Here is a 13,662-nt window from a genome sequence, read left to right as displayed (position 1 = left end):
ACATAGGAAGCAACAACAAAAACAACAATAAGTAGCAATCTGGTGCAGGACAAAGGAAATAGGACAATTGTTGAGAACCCAGAGGCTTAGAAAAGCTATAAGATGAAATAAGATCCCATCCCTTAGAAAAACGATTTGGCAGCGGAGGCAAAGAGGGAGCAACGACTAAAGAGAGCGGAGCATAAGAAGAAAGAGAAGAAAATGTTGGAGGAAGCAGAATGAAAGTTGCAGAAAACAAAGAAGAAGTTGAAGGATGAGAAAGGACTACGGAGGAGAGAAAGGGAAGAGAAATGAAAACATGACGAAGAAGAAAGGCTAGTCGCGATGATAATGCAAACAACACCCATACAGGTTGAGGAGTCAAAACAATTAACAACTGAAGAAGAGGGTGATAAGATACAGGATTGGGAGCTTTCTTAGCATATTTAGCAACTGATTGAACTGACATACATGGAGTTGGGGTAGGAGCCATAGAACCAAGAAACTGACCTCATGCCAAGAGCACATAAGGTCACCTTTCAGTATCCATCACCTCCAGTGTCAGAACCAGTCCCGAGCGAGCAAGGAGAGGTTTTTCTCCTTGATCTGGTGATGGATGTGTACAATCTATCATTTGATGACTTTCACAAGAATATTGTACAGGTGTGGAGAGATAATTTCCCAGATGATCAAATGTCACCTGCATTCATGAAGGAAAGGGTGATAGTGTCATATGTCCGAAAGCATCCATTTTCCATGGCTGATGCCACTTTGTCTTATGCATGAGCCACTAGCTCAAATGTCAAGTAATTATCAGCCGAAAATGAAAAAATGGCAAATAACTTGCCGACAGCCATGAAAGAGGCAAAAAAATCTAGAGAGAAGAGTGCATGTTCCACCATGATAGATGAGGAAAGAAATACCTCACAAGTTACAAACTTCTGACTCTCTCCCAACATACCTTAGTGTTGGAGCTGCTACATCTGAGACAGATGAGGTCATTTTCCCTAGTGACCCCCATTCCCTTTCTCATCAAATAGCTCTAGCTAGAGAGGATGAGGTGGGAGAAGTTGGAACCCACCTATTGAACTGCCACCATCTCCTCCTACCCCACATGTTATGGATTTCTACACATATTTTGACTACAAGCCTGATAGTTGTCACATGGTCTCATCCACTCAGACTCCATCCACTAGTTCCTTTGATCCTCCAAATTTTGGTGTCCTATGTTCATTCGTTCCAAATTCCACATGTGGTGTTCACGAGGATCAAGTTGTATATGGAGTTGGTGTTGAATAGCCAACCTGCACTATCATTTTTTATGAGTATGCGTGGGAATATGAACAAGAATTTGTGGTGAAGGATGATTTCTTTTTGTTTGCACCTCATCCACTTTATATTGACATCTTCTGTAGTTCTTCCATTTCTATTCCATCTTGTGAAAATCCACCTCCAGGTGTTTCAACTTTCGATCATTTAGAAAACACGTGGGATGTCATCTTCTCATTTGATTACGGAGAGGAAAAATCAATCTTCCTGGATCCACCCGATCTCTCATCTTTCATTTCTAAAAACTCATAGGGTGATTTTTTTCATCAACCCCTCTCTACGATTCATAAGATCATGAGGATGTCGTCGTTCATCTTGAATTTTCTCATCGTGGTTGTTGTGATCTCTTCACTTATTCATTTGATCTTGATTATGATTTACCTATTGCTGATATTTCTAAGTCACTGGTCTTTGATGATCCATCTTATTATGAAGTGCAAACTCCTCAAGCTGTTGAGGCACTTCATCACGAGCTAATGGTTATGTCAGGTTCTCTTAGCCTTAAGGTTATTTTCACCTCCGATCAGAAATCTATTGAATTTTCCAAGGCTCCTCATCACTCTCATATTCACATAGAAAATCAATCCAATTCATAGTTTTCGCATCCTCCACCAAAATCACATGATCCTATCGCTTATGCATTGGAGGAGTCGTACGTAGCAAGTACTGTTACGGAATGAAAATTTTCTTCTTTCTTCACATTTTCTCATTTTCCATGATTGAATGTGTGTACGTGCTTGTCTTCCATTCGCAATGTGACAAAACACCATGATACGTCTGCAGAGTGTGTTTCATGTGCTTTAATTGTTTTATTTTCTATGGATGCATTCAAACTTTGAATGATTTGGTTTGCATTACTTTATATTTCTTGTCTGTTGGTATGATTTGTTAAACTCACATGGAATGCAAACAGCTACTGTAAATGATAAGCATTGATATGCGTATATTATTGATATGATATACATTTATAGTGTGACACTTGGATCCATATTCCAAGTGGTCTCTTGGACTTCGATGGCTATTCACATTCTGCACCAACCCATAGAGGATTAGGTGTCCAACATTTCCCCCCTTAACATGAACGGGTATGTATGAGTCCAAGAAGAGAGATGTAATACAAAATGTGAAAAAATGCATGGAATCATTAGGCTGGATGTGCTGTCTGAAATGTTTGTATAAGGAGGGTGGTTTAAGGATGACCATTAACATTGGAACTCTTAGTTAGTTCAGTTCCTAGAACTCTTCTAAATCTGGAATGAAGCTGATGTCTTCTGCTAGAGGAAGTGCTCCTAATGTTTTGAAGAGGGAAACCTTCACACTTGAAAGGGAGGTCTCACCCCGTATAAAAAGGGAGAACCTTAACATGAAAAGGGAGGTCTCAACCTGTGATGGTTTAAGGATGACCACCAACCGAAGGAAATCTCAGTGGCATCTTTGTCCCTGTCTACAACTCTAAATCTGGTATGGCAGGTGGTGGCTCAGGCTTGCTTGATGTGGCCTTGAATCTTGTAGATGACCATTACTTCCCCCCCTGTATACAAGGTGAGATGATGGAGAAAACTCAACTACAAGGTTGTTCAATACTCTAGAACAAGTTCTAACATACGACTGAAATATCTTCTTGATTGTTGAAGCCCATTGCCAAGAAGCGATCCATCCAACATGAATCTTTGTTCTTGCAGGATGCTTGTTTTTGAAGCATATGTGTGAAGAATGAGTGGTTTTATGACAGTGCTTACATGGATGAAGATCAAAATAGTGATCTTTCATATGGAAAACTCTTTCACAATGTTGGCATTTCACAATTTGTTGTTGTTGTTGTGGAAGAGGAGCAAAATCTGGAATAGTTGAAGGTGAAATATCATTAAGGAATCCAACACTCTAATACTTAATGGGATTTGAGTAATTTGGAATATGAAATGATACATCCTTGTCATATCCAAGACTAGTTTTGTGCTTTTTATGGACAATCTCTTCCTAAGGTCTAATGATGGGCTTGGGAAGTGCAAATTGAATTTCCGCTTCTGCATGAAATTTTGCTGCTTCATTAGATACTAGATCTCAATCAACCAATCTTACTAATTTCATCACTTGTTGGTTGTTGATGGGTGTTTTTAGAATGACAAATTTTCTGAAGCTCATCTCGTTGGAACTAATATTCTAGTTGCAAAAAACCAATCTTTTCTTGTGCATTATGTAGGTAGGCATGAATGTCATAGAGAGTGTCTTTGCTGATTTTTACCTTCCCATCAATAGTGGAAAGTATTAGGGTGTTCAGTAGCTCTAATATATCATCAAATTTGGCCATTTTCAAGTTAACACAAAGAATCAAAGAGAACTAATTCACCTAAGGCACTAACAATACACAACTAACACTAGCGTGCATACACATTCCACGGTATAGTTTATTCAATGCACCAAATATTCCATAAGAGAGTTTAATAGAATCAATGTAAGAACAGGTGGTGTTGAGACCAAAACTTGCTAAAGATATGTATATATAGAGTATAACCTAAAAAAACAAGGTTGGCTATGAAAGCTTAGGAGCAGTGAGATTCTTCCATAAAACCCTTATCCACCTACTTTCCCAACACTAGAAAAATGGGAGGAGCTCGCATTCCCTTCATAAATTACTATATGTAGTGGTGGGACAACGCGCCAGAAAGCTCATCCTCAATGAACAAAACCCTATTCGTAGAAATGGTCGGCTTCACAGAAATAGTATGCTCTGCATCATAAACTTTAACGTTGGGTGGCTTTTAGATTTTAAGAAAGAGCACTCTTCTTAATTCATTTAGATCTTTATTAGTCAACAAAGGATTTTTATGCTTCTCTACACGTTTCGGCGCCTTAGGCGTTGCAGGAAATCTCAATGGACTATCATTTATGGAAGAAGAATGTGCAGGGCTTATACTTTGAAATAACGAACGTTTATGTCGCCACCCCTGCTCCGGGGTTTTAAAAGCGAAATGTGTTTCCTTTGCAACTTTAACAGCTTCTTTGAAATCCTTTGAAACGTAACACAACGGCTCTAGTTCGTGGTGCCCGAAGTTACAAACTACCTCTACCAAGACATCTAAAGGCAAAGACGACAAGTTCTTTCTGGGTGAATTCTCATTTTTATCAGCAGCGAGTACAGGGGAGGGTTTCACCGGAGTAACGCAAACTTCCTCCTCGTCAGGCTTTCATCACAAGACTCCCCCAGTTCCTGAACGATCATTCGAAAATACAAATTTAACCCACAAAGAAAATTTTTTGCCAGAAACTAAAAACATATTTTCTTTAAGCGATGGAACATGCAATCGTTTCTAAAGGATATTACCTCTCATGTTAACTTTCGAGTCTCGAGGCCCTTTGATTGTCTGCCATTTTCTGTCTTCCACATCGAAATTCACTACAACGTAACAATGGAGGCACCAAACTCTCTTAATCTGAGGACTGATAAATTACCATATGTTGTCCAACGCCTTCTTGAATTTCTTCATTTGTAACCACGTATCCGCCCTGTTGGAATAAGTATGCAAGAGACCCACATTGATATTATTACTATTATTCAATGGCCTCTCCCTAAGATGAAGCTGAGTGACATCAATGCAGTTCATATAGTGCTCGGTAACACAACGTATCTTTCTAGAGAGAAGAGGAGCAAGTATGTTGTGGTTTTGAAAGTACTATTCAAGAATCAGCTCCAACAATCCCAGGTAGAACATGAGCTGAGAAGGGAGATAGAAATATGGAGTCACTTGAGACATCACAACCTCTCTTCGATTGCATAGAAAGAGAATGTCTAACATGAATTCCTCATTTCTTTCACTATAGTCTTCTTGTTGTATCTAGAGCATCGGTGCCAATGAAGATCAATAGGAGTGTTAAGTCCTTAGAGAAAGTTATATTTCTAGGAATGTGCATCATGTAGGATAGTGTGTTACAGAGAATAATGGAGAGGAGCATACCATTATAATTTAATGAGAGTTTTTTTTTTACCATGTCAAGCCATCGAGAAGAAGGTCAGATGAATCGTTGTTCGAGGAAAAATCTAAAATAGAAACTGTCGCTGACAACAATTTTGAGTAGCAGAAAGGGTATGGCATCAAGATTCTGGACAATGTCGAGGTCCTACAATAGACACGCATAGAAAGGAAACAAGATATACATGTTTTTAATTGACATAAACTGGCATATAAAACTTCACAGTGCATACCACTATTTCATCGCTCTATTCTGAGTAACGCTTCAATACCAGCGTACAAAACTCAACGCAACTGACCGAAATGAATGTAGCATTTAAGTTTTCAATGTTTTCAACCAAATTCACAGCGTCCAACACAATTCAATGTATACACCCCACATATCAAGAGAAACAACCATCATTTAATAAAAGGAATGTCCCTCTCAATGCATAGAAAATATGCAGTTGCTTCAACGCAGAGCTCAGGAGCAGAATTTTAGGGGATTAAACGCAAACAACATATTTTTGTAAGTAGTTTTGGTGAGTAGAGGAAACCCTTCTATCAGGCCAGGGTAACTCCAAAATGGGCAGAAGAAAATTGACTTGTTATTTCATTAGATAACTATTGTTTATATACATAAAATGGGACGGATCAGTTCATCTTCTTGATGACTGTTCACGTTCCAGTTTACCCAACCGTTGAAGATTAGGTGTGAACATTCCCCCCCTTAATCTGAAGGGATGTTGGTGAGTCCAAGCATTGTTCTGAATCTTTCAAGCTTTTCTCTTCCAAGTGCTTTGGTGAAGATGTCTGCAATTTGCTCATTTGTGGAACAATGATGGAGATGGATTGTTTTGGCCTCAACATGATGTCGGATCAGATGATATTTAGTATTGATGTGCTTAGTACGATCATGGAACTTTGGGTTCTTGGCCAACTTTATTGCAGAGGTGTTATCAATCATGAGTGGAGTTGATTGTACTTGTTTTACCTGCAAATCTTCAAGAATTTTCCTGAGCCACACAATTTCTTTCGTTGCTTCAGCTGCTGCCACGTATTCTGCTTCTGTTGTGGAATCTGCTGGAACTGATTGTTTGCGTGATCTCCAGGAGATAGCTCCTGATCCAAGACTCATAGCATATCCTGAAGTAGATACACCAGTTTCTTTCTCTCCATCGAAGTCTGAATCAGAGTATCCAATCAAGTTGAAGTCGTCCACCTGTGTATACTTGATTCCAAGGTCTTGAGTTCCCTTCAAGTACCTTATAACTCTTTTTGCAGCAGACCAATGTCCCTCACAAGGCTTTTGCATAAACCTGGAGAGGATTCCAATAGCAAATGAAATGTCTGGTCTGGTAGTAGTGAGGTAGATGAGACTTCCTACAAGCTATCTATACTTTGTTGCATCCTCAAATTCCTTTCCTTCAATAGATGTGAGCTTCAAGTTTTGTTCCATTGGAGTAGAAAGAGGATTACACTCTGTCATGCCAAATCTGTTTAACAAATCTCCAATGTATTTCTTTTGAGAAAGAAATATGGATTTTGGATGTTGGGTTACTTCAATGCCAAGATAGTAATGAACATAGCCCAAATCAGTCATTTCAAAACTTTTTCCTAATTCTTTCTTTATGGATGCAATATAGCTTTCATTGTTCCCTGTCACTAAAAGATCATCTACATATACCACAAGGTATACAACTATTTTGCCAACTTTCTTGACAAATAAAGTTGCATCATCAAGATCAAAATGTTTGAAGTTGAGTTTCAGAAGATGCTCAGTTAGTTTTTCATACCAGGCTCGTGGTGCTTGTTTGAGGCCATACAAGGACTTCACAAGTTTGCATACTTTGTGTTCATGTCCTTTCACAACAAGTCCTTCAGGCTGGGACATAAAAACATTCTCTTTTAGATCTCCATTCAAGAATGCAATTTTTACATCCATTTGATGGACTTTCCAACCGTTCTGAGCAGCTAGTGCAAAGAGTGTCCGGATGGTGGCCCATTTTGCTGTGGGGGAAAAAGTTTCCTCATAATCGACCCCTTCCTTCTGTGCAAAACCTTTTGCCACAAGCCTAGCTTTGTGCTTGTCAAGTGAGCCATCAACTTTGTACTTGTTCTTGTAGACCCACTTGCAGCCAATTGGTTTGGTTCCAAATGGAGGATCAACCAGCTTCCAAGTGCCATTCTTTATGAGGGCATCATACTCCTTCTGCATTGCTTCTTTCCATTCATCATGAGAAGCAGCTTCTTTGAAGGAAGTTGGTTCAAAATCTATAGACAAGTTCAATTCACAATCATAAGTAACATCCATATCAACAGGTGAATTAGAGTTATCTACATCACTTCCATCTTGTCGATTTGTATTTCTGGTTCCTGTTTTTCCGATTTCATCGGGATGAACGCTTTCAAGTGTCTTTATCAGCCACTTTGGGGGACCTTTCTGAGATGGTCCAGGCTGCTCTATTGATTGAGTTGGGACTGAATCAAGATTGAGTCTCCCAATTCTATCAATTACATCACTTAAAGGATCATCCGGTGTTGGAGTTTCATGCAAGGGAGATTGTTCATTAGAAGAAGATTCCACATGTTGATCTAGTATAGGAATCCCCCCTTCAAGATGTGGAATCTGATTATCAAACTCTTGAAATGATTTCGTTTTTGTGAATCTATCCAAGCGATCAAGTTGCCGCTCAACAACATTGTCAGATTTGGATGATTCAAGAAAAATGACATCTCTAGATACAACAAACTTTTTATTTACTTCATCATAGAGACGGTATGCTTTAGAGGTGTTTGAATACCCCAGGAAGATACACTTACGACTTCTAGCACCAAGTTTGTTTCTATGTACCTTTGGTATTAAAGCATAACAGGTGGAACCAAAAATCCTGAGATGTTTTACCGAAGGAACATGTCCATACCACAATTCATAAGGAGTCTTGTTTCTTATAGCACTAGATGGACATCTATTCTTTATATATGCAGCACATAGAACAGCATCAGCCCAAAACATTCTCTTTATATTTTTGAAGAAAAGCATGGATCGTACCATATTCAAGATTGTTCTATTTATTCTTTCTGCTACACCATTCTGTTGGGGATTATAAGGTAGAGTTGTTTGATGTTTGATCCCATGTTGGCGAAGATAGTTTTCAAATTCATTTGACGTATATTCTTTTCCATCATCAGTGCGAATAGACCCAATATGAGATTGTGCATCATTTTCAATCCACTTATGAAAATTCTTGAATGTTTGAAAAGCATCAGATTTGTTCTTCAATAAATAAACCCAACACATTCTGGTGTAATCATCAATAAATGTCATGATATATTTATTTCCATTTGCAGAAGGAACAGGCATTGGACCACATAAATCTGAATGAATGAGTTCAAGCTTCCTATGTGCTCTTGAATGTGAATCATGAAAAGACCGTTTGCTATGCTTTCCTAGAATGCAAGCATCACATTGCTTATGTTTTCTAGTAATTGTAGGCAAACCAGCAACACCATTTTTCTTCAATAAGTGAAGACTGTCATAGTTTAAATGTCCAAATCTAGCATGCCATAATAAACTTGATGGAAGTGTACCTTCTTCATGATGAGAAATATATGAGAAATGTTGTGCATGAGCAGAGGTTCCTTGCAGTTTAAGAAGTCTTTCTTCTTATATTCCCCTCATGACAAGTGAGTGATCAAATGCCTTCCTTACCTCAAGCTTTCCATCAAACATATGAATGGAGTGACCTTGCTGGCGGATGTGGACCAAGGACAGCGAGTTTCTATTGAGCTGTGGGAGATATAGAACATGATCTAGAAGAAAGTCTGGAAGACCAGGCAGTTTAAGCCTGATTGTGCCAAGCCCTGATGGCTTGATTTTTGACTGATCTGCAAAGTATACTGCTCCATCAACATTGTCAGTGAAATCTTCAAAAAAATCTTTCCTATGAGTCATATGACAAGTTGCTCCTGAATCAAGCAACCAATCATTTTTCGAAGAAGCAAGTGAAGCATTAAACAAATCTTCATTTACTCCAATGTTACATTGTGCCTCAATATAGTGAGCGGATTCAGGTGCTTTACCTTTGTCTGTATCATCAGTTTTACCTTTCTGCTGATTTCTTCTCTGCTCAATTTTGTCCCATGGTAGCTTGCATGTAGAAGCATCATGTGATCCATTTCGTTTGCAGCGAATGCAATGAAGATCTACCTTTTCTCCTTGAGAATGTCTGCCCCCCCTGCCTCTGAAGTATCTTCCTCTTCCTCTTCGTCCACCTCTTCCTCTTGTAGAATCTTGAGCATGATGCTTTTCTTTATGAGCAAGGCAAACAGTCTCTTCAGAAGATTCAGGGACTGTCTTCTTTCCAAAGGCTTTCTCTCTTTCAGCAAACTTTTTCACAAGAGAGTCAAAGGTTATATCTTTAATATTTCCATTTGCTTGTAATGACTCAAGATAATTGGAGTAGGTAGGATAGAGTGCTTTGAGAAAGGCAATAAGAGGGATATCCAGCTAAACCTTAGTGGATTTAATATCATACATTATAGAATTTACTTCAGATGCAAGAGCAAGAGGATCATTATTTTTCAGTTCAAGAGTGAAGAGTTTAATCATGAGCTGAACAACTTCAAGTGCAGAATGTGAATCATAGAGTTCTTTCAGCTTTTGTAAAGCTTCAAAGGCAGTGGAATAAGATGAAATATGATGACTTACTTCTTCATTTATAGATGCTGCGATCAATGCATAGGCTTTGCTGTTCTTGTTTTCCCAAATGACAAGTTCTTTATCTGATGTAGGCTGCACAGGGTCTTTGTCTTCTTCTCTGACACACACTCCTTTCCACAACTCATTGTAGATGAGGGTGTGTTTTACCATCCGAGACCATTCAGAATAGTTCTCCTTGCCAGTGAGAACTATTCTGACCATAGAGATGATTGAATGCATTCTGTAAAAAATTACTTCTGCTAAAAAAATCCTTACGTTACAGCCTTCAAATCCCTCTAATATTTTGCTAAAAGCATCAGCATTTCATTGTACATATCACTGCAATACTACTATGTTTTGAAAAATGCGCAATGGATCACTTCAATATATCACTTCATTCTATTAATATATCACTTCAATATATCAATACTACAAATGCTTTGGTATATAAGACATTCTGGAAACACCGCAATATTTTGAATGATATACAAACGCTTTGAATTATTTAAACTGTGTAATATCATGAAGTCAACAAACTGCTCAACGCTATACCAAAACCGCCATCATAAATATATATTGAAGTTAAAATCAACAGCACAACATTATACCAGAACCGCCATACTGAAGTTAAAATCATCTCTCTTGTCATATATCGGCATTCTCAAACTTAAGGGACTCACAGATTACAGAGCGACTTCAATCCATCAGGAGGACCATGCCTTGTGCTAGCACAATAGCCTCTGATAATGGAGCTCTACCCACATTTAAGATGAGCGAGTCCACCTTCATTGCCAGCTTGATACCAAGATCGAAACTTGGCTCTGATACATGTGGAAATAAGTCATGGAAGAATCCCTCTGGAGAGTGGCGAGTAGGCTATAAGTTGGTATATGATCTTTTTACAGAGACATTGACTGCTCGCTTAAAGAAAGAACGAAAGAAAAAATGGGAAGAGAAACATGCGGAAGCCACACTGGAGGCTTTAAGTAAGCTCGCGGCATTTGATCAGAAACACCCTAAACCTGGCAGTAGCACATTAAAAAAGGAGTGTGAAGATCTTCAAAACAGAGTTGATTATCTTAAGAAACAAGCGGATTGCTATGAAGACAAGGGCCCAGTAATAGATGCTGTTGTATGGTATGACAGCAGTGTATGGAGAGCAACACTTGACACACAAGACCTTGAGGAGGATCCGTCCGAAGATGCTGCGTCTGATTGGGATAGGCTTTCTTCAGATGTAGATATGATGGACGCCAACGCCGAGGGCGAGGCAGATGATTTTGAGGATATGCCGCTAAATAATCAATGCGCCACTTCTGGAGTGGAAATCTGGTGATTGGATTTGTGGTAGGTCAGGATGTAATGAGCATAACTTCACCCAGTAGAATGGAATGCGTCAGGTGCAGTGCTCCAAGGGAGTCGAGAATTGAACGGTAATCGAGAGGCGGTTGCAGAGATTGAAGCTGTTCGGGAAGCTTTCAAAAGAAGCTCTGAGTTGGGCGATTTGTGGAGCAAGGAAGTATTAACCAGAGAAGCAGTGGGATTCAACGTAATGGTAGCAACGTATACGGTGTGGAGAGGCAGCGAAAATGATCAAAAATTGTGTGGAGAGGCAGCGAAAAGGGGTATAACTGATGCAACCAGTCAAGGTATAACCGACACTTCATGCGCAGAGAATCAACATCATTGAGACGCAGGACAGAGGCGCTCAGGTCAGAGGAGCGCTTAGGACAGAGGAGCGCTCAGGACAGAGATAAGGGAGTTACAAGGAATCTGGGACCTGTGCTCTGATACCATGTCAAGCCAGGGTAACTCCAAAATGGGCAGAAGAAAACTGACTTGTTATTTCATTAGATAACTATTGTTTATATACATAAAATGGGACGGATCAGTTCATCTTCTTGATGACTGTTCACGTTCCAGTTTACCCAACCGTTGAAGATTAGGTGTGAACACCTTCTAACAGGGAGCAAAAATGTCAGAACTAACATGCATAAAGGCCACAAAAAAAAACAAGTGGCTCAAATATGATCATGGCAAGAAATCACCCACTTTGATACCATATTAAACTCACATGGAATGCAAACAACTAATGTAAATGACAAGCATTGAATTGTGTCTATTATTGATATGATATACATTTATAGTACATTGATGTGACCCTTGGATTCATATTCCAAGTGGTCTCTTGGACTCCGGGTGCTATTCACATGCCACACCAACCCATAGAGGATTAGGTGTCCAACATGCCTGAATATCTTTCTTGTCATACTATCGGCTAAATGGGTCAACCAATGCACCGTTGACTTCATTGGAAATATCACTTCACATGAGTTGGCCCATGCTCTGCTTATCTTAGGAGTAGGAGTAGTTTTTTCTTTTCCTTACTTTGTTTTGCTTCATCTTACTTCATTCCTTTGATTATTGGCTTGTGCACTCATAGAATTAGTTTCCGCATGAAACCGTGTTTGGCTTCTTGAGACAAGTAGGGTGAAATACAAGAGGACTTGTACAACTAGCAACACTTGGTTATCTATCTATTCCCTTCATTTATGAAGATCTTGCATTTCTTCTAGTTGATGATACCCTGATGGAAAATCCATTCCTTTAAGAGTGAGTCATGGTGAAATCACAACACTTTCATGCTTAACTAGTATCGCCTACTCTAATCAGTTTTCTATATTCGGTTAACCCTTGTCAACTCAGTCAAGAAGAGTAAGGAGAGGGGGAAAAGCCCAACAAGTGTGTCAGATCTATATATAAACATCACTTTGTGAAGGGAAAACCTCTTCTGCTCTTAATAAATTGAGATCCCTCTTCCACCTAATGAAATAAATAAGTGCCTATTCATAGTTCTTTAAAACTGAAAAAAAAATGAAATGAAAAAAAATAAAATAAAGGTGAAAGAAGAGAAAGGCTTCCTGTGCAGAGAGGTGAAGCAAGTAACTCCACCGGGGTACTATCCAGGTTCACTGGCAACAGAGCAATGCTTATGTTCCTGAAGTGACTCCATTGGGGTACTGTCCAAGCCGACTAGCAGTGGAGAAACACCAGAGATGAAACTAAAATTCTGACAATCTATATTACTTGTGCATCAATATACCCCTCCTACCTACTCAAAGAAACTCACTTGACTTGGCTTGGTATGTGTGTAGTCGATAAAGAGATTGGTAGCGACTACATCTTTAACTCAAGCTAGTCAAGAAGATATGAAAAACAAAGGATTGAAAAATACTTCTAGAAGGGTTAGACTTGATTTAATATGAGACAAGGCTAAGAAAGAGAGTTGAAGTTCTACCAGTGTGTCACCAATGTTGTAGCGGCTACAACCACCATCCAAACTTTTTCCTATGCTTCATTTTGGAGCCTCTCTCCTAAATCACAGCAGCTCATCTCGCACTGAACCAGGTACTTGTGTTTTGATTAAGCTTTATCTTTTGCATTATGCCTTGTTTTTTCTTACTTGCTTTACTGCCTCACCCACAAGCCGATCTCTTGACTTGGTTTTCACCCAGTTCCACACTTGCCTTAGTGAACTGCACAATCCTTTAGGGAAACCAACCTTGCTCTCAGGAAATGAATAGTCTAAGTTGACAGTGACCCTTCAGCTCCAAAATTTCGCAAATCTAGCTGACAGCCAAAGTTCAGCTAGGAAATCGCAGAGCCTGAGAGGCAACCCAGGGCCACTCAATGCAGAAATTGCAT

General features: G+C 39.2%; 1 pseudogene; it reads right to left on the bottom strand.

Annotated features, from left to right (window-relative positions):
• Positions 1 to 3,941: 3,941 nt before the first annotated feature.
• On the bottom strand, positions 3,942 to 4,583 carry LOC149206673 (F-box protein At4g35930-like; annotated as a pseudogene).
• Between the last annotated feature and the right edge of the window lie 9,079 nt (positions 4,584 to 13,662).

The sequence above is a fragment of the Pinus tabuliformis genome, chromosome 1_2, assembly GCF_031772625.1.
Source record: "Pinus tabuliformis cultivar Carrire ecotype Pingquan chromosome 1_2, CPIR1, whole genome shotgun sequence".
Classification (NCBI taxonomy): domain Eukaryota; kingdom Viridiplantae; phylum Streptophyta; class Pinopsida; order Pinales; family Pinaceae; genus Pinus; species Pinus tabuliformis.
This window is presented reverse-complemented; position numbering and strand designations above follow the sequence as displayed.